Consider the following 12,660-nt stretch of genomic DNA (forward strand, 5'->3'; position numbering starts at 1 on the left):
ATAACCTCACAGCAGCCAAACCAAAACAATACAAGAACACAAACACACTATCAGCACCAACTTCACAATAAAAGGAAATAACAATCATTAGTCACTAATATCTATTAGTATCAATAGTCTGAACTCCCCAATAGAAAGACACAGGCTAACAGAATGGTTGCATAAACAAGACCAACATTCTACTGGATTCAAGAAATACACCTCAAAAATATAGACACTATCTCAGAGTAAAGGGCTGGAAAAAGATTTTCCAAGCAAACTAGCCCCAGAAGCAAGGTGGAGTAGCCATCCTAATATCCAATAAAATAGACTTTCAACCCAAAATTATTCAAAAAAGATGGGGAGGAATACTTCATTCTCATCAAAGGAAGAGGACATCACCATCCTGAACATCTATACCCCCAAAACAAAGGCATCTGCATTCGTAAAATCACACATTAATCCCAACACATTTATAGTGGGAGACTTCAACACCTCACTCTCACCAATTGACAGATCATCAAGATAGAAACTAAGTAGAGAAATAATGAAGCTAACAGAGGTCATCAATCAAATAGACTTAGTAGATGTCTACAGAACTTTTCACTTAAACACAAAAGAATATATATTTTTTTCTCAGCACCACACAGAACCTTTTCCAAAATTGACCATATAGTCAGTCACAAAGCAAACCTCAATTAATACATGAAAATTGTATTAGCCCATTGTTTTATTTTTTTGTCAGATCACCATGGATTAAAGCTAGCTCAAAATAACAACAAAAAGAACAAAAGGCTACACTCTCGTTGAAACTGAACAACTCCCTGCTCTGTGATAACTGGGAGGGAAGAAATAAAGAAAGAAATGAAAGATTTCTTAGAATTCAATGAAAATGAAAATGAAGACAAAACTTACACAAACTTATGGGACACAATGAAAGCAGTGCTAAGAGGAAATTTCATAGCACCATATCTTCATAAAAAATTGGAGACATATTATCAAATTAACGGATCAACTGAAAGCTTTAGAAAAACAAAAGAAGCAAACACACCCAAGAGGAGTAGATGGCATGAAATAATCAATCTCGGTGCTGAAATCAATAAATTAGAAACAAAAAAAGCAATACCAAAAAAACAAGACTTGGTTCTTCGAAAAAAATTAACAAGACAGACAAATCCCTAGCCAAACTAACTAAAAGACAGAGAGACAGTACCCAAATTACCAAAATCAGAAAAGAAAAGGGGGACATAACAACAGACAGAGAGGCAATCCAAAAAATCATTAGCTATTAATTTAAAAACCTGTATTCCACAAAATTGGAAAATCTCAAGGATTTTTACCTACAAAAGTCAACAGCATGTAAACAGTTTATACAGCGCAATAACCCCTAAGGAAATAGAAGCAGCCATCAAAAGACTCCCAACTAAAAAAAACAAACAAACAAAAAAGTGAAGGGCCAGATGGTTTTGGTGCGCTATTCTACTAGACTTTTAAGGAAGAGCTAACATCAACACTCCTCAAATTATTTCAGAAAATAGAAACAGAACGAACATTACCAAACTCATTTATGAAGCCACAGTCTCCCTGATATCTAAACAACAAAAAAACTCCACAAAGAAAATTTCAAACCAATCTCCCTTATGATCATTGATGCAAAAATACTCAATAAGATACTTGCAAACTGAATTTGTGAACACATCAAACACATTATCCACCAGGGATGCAGGGATGGTTCAACATTCAAAAATCCATCAATGTAATCCACCATATAAACAAACTGGAAAAAAAAAAAAAACAGGATCATCTCATTAGATGCAGGAAAAGCCTTTGACAAAATCCAACACCCCTTCATGATAAAACTCTTGGAGAAATCAGGGATACAAGGCCCATACCTAAACATAATAAAAGCAATATACAGCAAGCCAGAAGCCAACATCAAACTAAATGGAGAGAAACTCAAAGCAATTCTACTAAAATCAGGAACAAGACAAGGCTGCCCACTTTCTCCTTATCTCTTCAATATAGTACTAGAATTTCAAGACAACTAAAGGAAATCAAAAGGATACCAATAAAAAAGGAAGATGTTAAAGTATCACTATTCACAGATGATATGATAGTATACATAAGCAACACCAAAAATTGCACCAGAGAACTAACTCCTGAAGCTGATAAACTTTTTCAGCAAAGTGGCTGGATACAAGATTAATTTAAAAAAAAAATCAGTACCTGTTCTGTATACAAATAACAAGTTAGCTGAGAAAGAAATTAGGGAAACCACAACCTTCACAATAGCCACAAATAATATAAAGTATCTTAGGGGTAACTCCAACCAAGTCAAAGACCTGTACAACAAAAACTTCAAGTCTCTGAAGAAAGAAATTGAAGAAGATACCAAAAGATGGAAGGATGTGTTCATGGATTGGCAAGATTAACATATTAAAATGACCATCTTACCAAAGAAAATCTATATAGTCAATGAAATCCCCATCAAAATACCAACACAATTTTTCACAGACCTTGAAAGAACAATTCTAAACTTAAATGGAAAAACAAAAAACCAAAGATTGAAAAAACAATCCCATACAATAATAGAACTTCTGCAGGTATCTCCATACCTGACCTGAAGCTATACTACAGAGCAATATTAATAAAAACTGCATGGTACTAGCATAGAAATAGACTGGTTGATCAATGTAATCAAATCGATAACCCAGAAATAAACCCACATACCTATGCATTCCTGATTTTTGACAAAGGAGCCAAAACCATACAATGAAAAAAAAGACAGCATCTTCAACAAATGGTGCTGGTCTAACTAGATGTCTACATGTAGAAAAATGCAAATAGATCCACATTTATCACCTTGAACAAAACTCAAGTCTAAGTGGATCAAAGACCTCAACATAAAACCAGAGACACTAAATCTGCTAGAAAAGAAAGTTGGTAAGAGCCTCAAATTCATTGGCACAGGAGATAACTTCCTGAACAGAACACCAACAACTTAGGCTTTAAGATCTACAATTAATAAGTGGGACCTCTTGGAACTTACAAGCTTCTGCAAAGCAAAGGACACTACCAATAGAACAAAATGACAGTCTATGGATTGGGACTAGATCTTCAGCAACCCTACATCTGACAAAGGGCTAATATTCAGACTACATAAAGAACTCAAGAAATTAAGTTCTTTAAGAAATTAAGAACTCAACAAACCAAATAGTCCAATTAAAAATGGGGTACAGAGCTAAACAGAGAATTCTTAACAGAGGAATCTCAAATGGTGGAGAAGCACTTAAAGAAATGCTCAGTGTCCTTAGTCATCAAGGAAGTGTAAATCAAAACAACTCTGAGATTCCATTTTATACCTCTCAGAATAGCCAAGATCAAAAACTCAAGTGACAACACATGCTCGTGAGAATGTGGAGAAAGGGGAACTCTCCTCCATTGGTGGTGGGAGTGCAAACTGTACAACCACTTTGGAAATCAATCTGTCGCTTCCTGAGAAAATTGGGAATAGTGCTACCTCAAGACTCAGCTATACTACTCCTCTACTCCTGGGCACGTACACAAAAGATGCTCCACCATACAAGACATTTGATCAACTATGTTCTTAGCAGCTCTATTTGTAATAGCCTGAATCTAAAATCAACCTAGATGTCCCTCAACTGAAGAATGCTTACAGAAACTAGTACATTTACACAGCCATTTAAAAACAAGGAAGTCGTGAAATTTTCAGGCAAATAGATGGAACTAGAAAAGATCATCCTGAGTGAGGTATCCCAGAAGCAAAAGACACACATGGTATATACTCACTTTTAAATGGATTTTAGTCATATAGTACCGGATAGACATACTGCAATGCACAGATCACAAAATAAGTCTGATGGACATCTTAGGCTTCATGTCAGCCCACTAGTTAGAGGAATGGGGGCTATCTCTGACACAGACTATGTTGCCTGCTTTTTGATACAAGGCCGTAGGGGAGGAAAACAAACTCAGTCCTCATGTGAGTAGATGAGCTGGGGTGTCTGGGTAGGGATGCTCCCCTATATAGGGGATAGGGGATGTGGGAGGGAAGGTAGTACTGGGAGGAAAGGAGAGCAGTGCCTATGACTGAAGTGGAAATTGAATTAATTAATATAAAAATATTATGAAAACATTTATCCTAACAAAATCAATCACAAATTCAATGCAATCTCAATAAATGTTATAGCAATTATTCATAGAAATAGACAAAGGAACCTTAAAATCTATATGGAAGCACAAAATAACTTAGATAGTTAAAGGAATCCTTAGCAATAAGAACACTACCAAAGGTATCACCATTTCTGATTTCAAGTTGTACTATAGATCCGTTATAGTAAAAAGAACATGAAAGTAGCACTAAATAGATAAATATACTAATGTAATAGAATAGAGGAAATGGATACAAAACCGTAAAACTACAGCCATATAATTTTTTTATAAGGAAGAAAAAAAAAAAAAAAACACCAAAACACACCATCACTACCACCACCATCGCCAAACCAACAAAACAAGAAACACACAACCAGCAACAACCACCACCAGCTGCCATCAACTGCCACCAACCACAATCACCACCACTCACCACCAACCACTACCACCATCCCTCACACACGTTTACAGCCCCCTTTCCTCAAATGGTACTGGGGAAACTAGATATCTATATGTAAAATAATGAAATTTGATTCCCACCTCTCCCCTAAACAAAACAATCATTATCAAAATAAATCATAGGTCTCAAATGTTGAACCACAAACTATGAAACTACTAGAGGATAAAGTAGGGTGAATGTTTAATGATACAGACACAGGTAAAGACTTTTTAAATGACTTTAGTCTTCCGTTAAGTTAGCAATCTACAAACAGGATCTTCAGGAATGAAAAAGCTTCTCTTCTCCGAAGGAAATCTGGGTAGTACATACAATGCAAAGAAATCTTTGCCCACTGTATCTCTGACAGAAGATCAGTGTCTAGAATATATAAAGCATTTAACTGAATATAAATAAAGCAGCAAATTTTTTAAATGTCCAGGTAACTCTTCGCTTTTCACACCAACTCAAGCTACAGGGAAAACTTTACCTGCTATGGGAAGATATTCCCTTTGTAAACGTTTATATACTTTGTAAACCTTCAAAGCATGCAAGTGACTAGGTCCAGACCTGAGGAACTTCCCGCCCCTGAACTTTCCTAATGGTCCTAACAGCTGTTCCCAACTCCAAAGAGGGTTAGTGGCATGGCCCTGCCCTACAGGAAAGAATCCTACCAATCTCTTACCTTGGCCCAAAATCAGGCCCCATAATCCCTCCAATCCTAAGCCACATGAAAAGCTCTGTCCCCACCCTACCAAGAAATCCTATATAAACCCTGTGGATTACCTAGTCCTCTGACGCTTATCACCTGAGCAGAGGTGGCCATCCTCTTGGGGTTTTCTGTCCCAATAAATCTCTTGTATGCAGTTTGTTGTGTGGTATGATTTGGTGGTATTCCTTGGTTCCCAACTGCCAGGATACCTTTCTATCTGAACTGTAACAATATAATAATGAAATAGAATTCTCAACAGAGAGTAACAAATAACTAATCAATATTTCTAAAATGTTCAACATCCTTAGCCAGCTGGGAATTCAAATTAAAACTACTTTGAAATTTCATCTAATTCCAGTCAGAGCGGATATTACAAAGAAAACAAAACGAGTGTTTGTGTATATATGGGGGGGGAGAAAACAACCATTATGCACTGCTAAGCTGGTTCATTACCTATGGAAAACTGTGTGGAGGTCCCTCACAAAGTCAGACATAGAACTGCCCTATGAACGAGCTGTATCACTCCTGGGAATATACCCAAAGGACTCTGTACTCTGCAACAAAAATATCTGCAAGTCCGTGTCCACTGTTGCCTTATTCGCCATGGTGAGGAAGTAGAGCCAACCTACTTGTCCATCAGCTGATGAATGGATAATAGAAATATGGTACATACATAGTGGAAGACATCAGTCATGAAGATGGAGGAGGGGAATACTGGGGGTTGAAACGTCTAAACAGGAAAAATAGGAGGAGGATAGGGAAGAGGACCAGAAAGGAGGAGGGCAATCAAAACTAAGAATATTTCAAAAGGCCGTATAGAAACCTCGGTTATTAAAACACAATCTAATTAAAAAAGAATGTGAACAGAGATGCCTATTAAGAATGGATTAGTCTCTTCCCATAACTATGGGTTATAAAACAGAAATTCCAGTGCCAGGTGTGTGACACGTCCCCATGAGTTTGGTCCAAGAAGTCCCCAAAGCTTCCCCCTTCCCCCGAATAAACCCAGTATACAGGATATTGCCATTGCTCTTGATTGCTCACCAGAACTTGATGGTGAGGCCCTGCTGTTGAAGACACTGCAGACTTTGGTAACAGTTCCTAGAGGAATCAAGCTGGAGATGAACTGGAAACTTCCTCCTTTCCAGCTAACCTTCACAGTCACAGGAGCTGCATTATGCAGGTTGTTGGGAGGGAAAAGATCATCAACAGTCTTAGTCAGCTGCTCTACAATAATGACCTACTGAATGTAATATGCCCTTTAGTGTAATAGTGACTCTTACGAGAATAATGTAACCACTTTCTGATCTGATTTGAAACCCACATAAAAGGAAGGAACTCTTGCATTGTTATGTAAACCTAGAGATCAAGGCATCTATTCTAATGCCCAGGAAAGGTGCAGGGCCTGCTCTCCTGATTGTTACGGTCAGTAAAAAATATGGCCAGTTCTCCCACGCTCATGAACCTAGGAATATCTCTCCTGCCTGCCATAGATGGTGAAGGACAAGGGAGTAGAGGGTATCTCTTCCTCATTAACATTACAAGAGGCAGGGCCAGCTCTCCCACACTCACCCCCTTGCAGGCTGGATCATCTGCAACCCCCACATTCAGGGCGAGCCCTACTGTGCTGCCCAGAAAAAGTGCAAGGCCTGCTCTCCTGAGTGCTGCAGCAGGTGAGGGTCAGGGCCAGCTTTCCTGTTATGATGACCTCCATCCTGCGGTGAGAGGCTGTCATCTCTCCCTTGCCCATGTCACTTTATGGCAGACAAGTGGCAGGGGCAGCTCTCCCATGCTCATGCCCTCACGCCAGCTCACCTGCACTGAGCCTACCCCGCACCCCTCCCACCACCAGGGTCAGCTCTACTGTAATGCCCAGGTGAGGTGCAGGGCCCACTCTCCTGAGTGCTGCAGCTAGTGAGGGTCAGGGCCAGCTCTCCTGCTCTCATGACCCCAGGACCAGGTATCCCATCTGCTGCAGTTAGTGAATGGGGAGGGGAGGAGAAGGGTATTTCTCCCTCATCCACACCACCACTGGGAAGATGATTGGTTGTTTCTGGTCTCCCCTGCTCATATCCTCAGGAGTCAGCTCACCTGCAGCTCCTGCAATGTGTAGGACCCACTCTCCAGAGTACTGGCTAGGGTCGGGGTCAGGTCTCCTCTCAAATCTTGAGGCCAACTCTTCCACAATGGCCAGGTGAGGGGTAGGGTTAGTTCTGTACAATCCTCAGATATTAATATGTCCCCAGGTCGCAACCCAGATAAGGGACATCTGCCTGGCCTTTGATGCTGCAATGCTACAAACCCAGATGTGGTCCCCTGTGACAGCACAAGCTAGGACCCTACCATGGTTCCAGGTGGTTTCACCAGCTACTCACATCAGGCTGTTCTTCACTACCCTCAAGTCTCCAGTTCTGCCTCTCTTCATTGTGCCCACATCCTTCTGTTTCTCTTTCTCTTTCATTTCTCTACCAGTTACTTGCTCCTCTGAGTTATGCCCAGGGTCTTTAAGTATCTGGGGTTGTCTCAGGACTGGTCTCAGGAGTGCTGTGCCCCACTTGTGCATTATGGCACCACGCAAGGGTCATCTCAGGTATGGTCTGCTTGCCTCCTTCTCAGGCCTGCATGCCACCTGGTAGTTGTCTCATACTAGCTCTGTATCCAGGTCCCATGGTACCAGTATCCTGGCCGTCTCAGGATCACTCCTATCCTGCTCTGCCCAAGTGGCCCCATGCGATGATTGTCAATCTTGGGCTCACTCCTGCCCGGGGCCCTCAGTGTCAAGTGGGGTTCTTCTAGTCTTCAGCTTGCAGCTTGTTCCCAGTCCTGGGAACCATCAGGGCCTGTGTTGTGAGGGCCTGGTGGTTGACTCAGGCTCACATTTTTTCAGGGAATGTTCAGGTACTAATAATTCAGATGTTCATAGGGCAGACCACTAAGTGTAGACAGAGCTCCTCTCTCTGCTATCTACTGACATACATGTGGCACAGCAACAACACCTCAAAGCTTCTAGGAGGAGGCTCGTGTGATTTCTGAGACACAATCTCCGAGCTGATTTTCTCATCCTCTGACTCATAAAATCCTCTCCCACCTCTCCGTCCATGTTCCCTGAGTCTTAAGTGTGGAGGTTGTACTGTAAATGTATAATTTCAGACTGAGCACCCCCATGATCAGTTGTTCTCTGCATTTTGATCAGTTGCGGATTTCTGTAATGGTGTCTGTCTGCTGTAAAGAGAAATATTTTTGATGAGGAGTCAGAGCTACAGTTATCTGTGGGTATAAGGATAAATATTTAGAATGAAGTTAGAAATTATGCTGTTTGGTGAAGTGTTGATAGACTCTTTCTTTAAGTAATACATGTATATACACATACACTTATATGTATCATATGTAACTTTAAATAATAAAAACTAAAGTGTGATTCTTTATGGATTTTTCAAATATCCTCAGTGTTACTTATTTTCTTCCTTCCTTCCTCTCATTATGTATTTCCCTCTTCACAATTAAAGTTCTCCCCAGCATTTTTCCATTTCCCACTTGATATCACTCATAACCTATTATTCCCCCTCTAGTACTCCTGCAGAATGACCTTTTTAAAGACACAGCTATAGCACAAACTGGGTGATAATAACCTGAAATGCTAGGGCCAGATCAGCATCCAATATATTTTACTAGTTCTCTCACAGCTAAGATTCAGGGAATACCAATAGAATGGCTCTACTTACCAATACCCCTGTTGACCTACTAGCAAAATATTTGCATTCTTTTCCCATGATGTTATGCTCTGCTGGCCTATAAGTCTTGCTTCCAGAATGGAGAGTACTTCTGGCAGAAATCCCAAGAATCTCCCTTTAAACAGCAAGCTAAAATTTCTCCTTGACCACATCAGACTACTGGTGCATATAAGCCAACAGGCCAAGAAAGGAATAATAATGTTAGAAGAAGTGATTGATTCAGACTGCCAAGAACATATCAGACCACTTCTCGAGAATGGAGATAATGATGATAATGTCTATAGTATAGGAGATCCTTTAGGGCATCTCTTGATATTACAATGTCCTGTGATTAAGGTCAATGGGAAACTACAGTAATTCAGACAAAATGATAAATGACCCAGACACTTCAGGAATGAAAGTGTGGGTAACCCTTTTAGGTTAAGAACCAAGATGTGCTGAGTTACCGTCTATGGTATGTCACTTCTTGGTCTTCTGGTCAAGAACAAATGAAGAATATGTTTATGCATATTTGCACTTACGCATACATGTATATAGTGGATATGTGTGGTCCTTTTCTTATATTCATTTATCATTTAATACATCAATTGAGACAGGTCAGTAGTTAGGTGTTAGTAGTGTTTTAAAGTTTTGGACTATTAAAAAGGCTAAGCATTTCTTAAAGAACTTTATCATCTGCTCTGGGGAAAGAATAGTATATCCTCATTTGGATATAAGAAAGTTAAGCAACATTAGAGAGTTATGATCTTGCTATTGTCTTCATTTGAAAGTTAAGGATAGTAAAAAATGTGGTTGGATATCAAGTTGAGAAGGAGTAGACTTATGACCATTAGTCTTTGTTGTCAACTTAATTGGATCACAAATTAGCCGGGAGAATTATATCTGGGTGAGTGTGGGAAAGTATTTCCTGAAAGGAGCAGCTGAGAAAGAACCTTCCTCAGAGTGGGCAACATCTTCATGAAATGACCCATATATAAAGAGGTCTGACGAGAAAGCAGTGTTAATCTGCTTCCCTTCGATTCTCCTTAGTGACTGTGCCTAACTCTGCTGCTACCACCACTCTTCGCTTACATTTGAATCTAGATTCTTTGAGTTCTGTTCAGTGTAGACTCAATATAGCAACTCTCCAGGAATCTTCCAGGCTTTAAGCATAAGCCTGGTGCTTTCAGGATATCAAGCTTCATCGACCAAACAGCTACCAGGTTCTCATGTTCTCCAGCATGTTCATGGCTGTTGCTAGGCTACCCAGCCCCTATTGGTAGTAAGTCATTCTTGTAAAAACTGTAAATAGTTACAATGCAACCCATTTAAATAGAAAATATTCTTTCAGTTAGTTCTGTTCTTCTTGGGAACCCTGTTTAATATGCTACCCAAAACTTCACCAAATAGGGTTCCCTAAACATGTCTATGCATCAGAATTACCAGAGAACTTTTCTAGGGCTCAAGTTCAAGGAGTTCTGAATCCAAAGTTTAGAGCTGGAAACCAATAATTTCTTTCAACAAGCTTCCTCCGTGATTTTATTACACTGTGGGGGTAGAGAAAATAATCTTCCAATGTGCACAAATGTCATCTCCTCTGTGAATTCTTTTTTATTTTCATTGCTGAGGATTTTTTATTTTCATTAGAGAATTGCACATGATAGAAAAATGCTTTATGTTGAGCTGTCTCTTCCAGATCCTCTGTGAATTCTTACCAGATTCCTAGAGACATGAATCTTGTCTCTTTTCTATGACTGAAGAACATTTTGTACTCACTCTCATTGTTTGTAACATGCTGTTCTGTAACAGGCTTCCTTTTACATAACTCTCTCCCAATCTCCCATTCATTCCTTGTGAACAGTGACTGTATCTTTAATCCCCAAATCCCTGTGTCCTATAGCAACATATGCTACTACTTCTTAACTGACTGATGAGTAAATTCTTTCAGAAGTCAAGAACACATCAAGTATGTGGAGTCAGAGTTCTTGGAATTAAACATACTCACTTACAGGCAGTGAATGCCTCATTTGCTTTTAGTATCACTGGTTTATAAGTATCTCAAACTTAACACAGTCAAAAGAGAACCCAAGAAATTCTCCAGGAACTGCATCCTTTTTAGCCTTTTTCTGTTTATATGACACTTTCACAAGCCCATTTGACAATGTCACAAGCTCATTGCCTCAAACCTAATTAGTTCATTACTGTAATTCATTTTCCTCTTTATTTATCTCTATTTACTTTATGTTCTCAGTGAAATCAGTGCTTCCATTGGGATCCAGATTCTCTTAGCAACAGAAAGAGAAATTGAGGAAGCACTTACCAAACAGAGACCCACCAATCAACAATGTGCAGATTGAGAGGCTTTGGAGCACTCAGTCTTAAATGGGATGTCTTTATCCACCCCTCACCCCTCTTGATTCAAAGCTCAAGAATCTATGTAGAAGAGGAGGCAGGAAGATTTTAAGAGACAGGTGTGATTAATAACTCCAAGGGAACAGTGTCCTTTAGACCCAACAGGACTCATACACATTTGAACTCACTAAGACTGTGGCTGCATGCCCAAGTCCTGGCCAGGTTGAAGCTCTACAGAGTCCCAGCACTGAAAAGGAGGAAATGAATAGGACTCCCACCTCTAACCAAGAAGCCTTCTGCAATTGGTACCTGATTGTAAAGGAAAACTTAAGTCTTATAGTGAAATCTCACCGGGTATATTAACCACACTTTAGGATAAGACCCGTGCCCATCGCAGGAATAGTAGCACAGCACATTTTTGCTTTACGTACATGTTTTTTGTCTCATTGGTCTTTTACTTGTGTGTTTGGTTTTCATTTCGGTGGTTTTATAGATGTGTTTCTTGTTTTTGTTTTTGTTTTTGCCTTGTTTTTAAAAGAGAGAGAGAAATAACAAAGTTGGGTGGCTAGGGAGGTGGTGGAGATCTGGAATTAATTGGGAGGGTGATCAAAATACATTGTGTAATTTTTTTGTTAAAAAGACTTTTTATTTCATCAACATATTTCTTTTTTCCATATTTAATTCCTCAATTTTATTTGGTTGCTAAATGAAAATCTCACTATTAAATTTAATTGCATCAACATATTTCTAATGGAAGGGAAAGAAAAGTAGAAATAAAAATGTTCTGGGCGTCTCCTCAACAAGTATCTCCTATCACTTGCATGAGTTATTGTTATAGAAGGACAGTCTCCTCTGTCATAGACAATCCTTTCATTTAGCTTTCATTAAAGTATACCTTGTTTTTCTGTATGTAGGCATTTACTTACAACAGCACTATTTGTTGAAGATGCTATCGTTTTTCCATTGTATGGTTTTGGCTTCTTTGTCAAAAATCAAGTATCTTTAGGTGTGTGGGTTTATTTATGGTTCTTCAATTCGATTCCATTGATCCATCAGTCTGTTTCTATGCCAGTACCGTGCATTTTTTATTATTGTTGCTTTATAGTACAGCTTAAGAAAAGGGATGTAGATACCTCCAGAAGATCTTTCATTGTACAGGGTTCATGCAAAGACCATGCATGGAGAGCACTTAGACTCCCATCTCAGAAGTAGTACATAGGCAGCTCAGTCTCCAAGTGAGTTGCCTAGTAAGGGGAACAGCAGCATGGACTCAGTGACTGGCTCTTTGATCACCATCC

The 12,660-nt window shown here is 39.5% G+C and overlaps 1 long non-coding RNA gene and 1 other non-coding gene across 3 annotated transcripts in view; both read right to left on the minus strand.

Annotated features, from left to right (window-relative positions):
- Positions 1–12,660, minus strand: part of LOC129665730 (uncharacterized) — a 228,193-nt gene that overhangs the window by 128,909 nt on the left and 86,624 nt on the right. The gene's annotated exons all lie outside the window — the stretch shown is intronic.
- On the minus strand, positions 8,190–8,317 carry LOC129665968 (small nucleolar RNA SNORA17). Its single transcript, XR_008718470.1, has one exon. It is a non-coding gene; the product is annotated as a small nucleolar RNA SNORA17 (small nucleolar RNA).

Source organism: Psammomys obesus, unplaced genomic scaffold (genome assembly GCF_907164565.1).
Source record: "Psammomys obesus unplaced genomic scaffold, mPsaObe1.curated_primary_1811, whole genome shotgun sequence".
Lineage (NCBI taxonomy): Eukaryota > Metazoa > Chordata > Mammalia > Rodentia > Muridae > Psammomys > Psammomys obesus.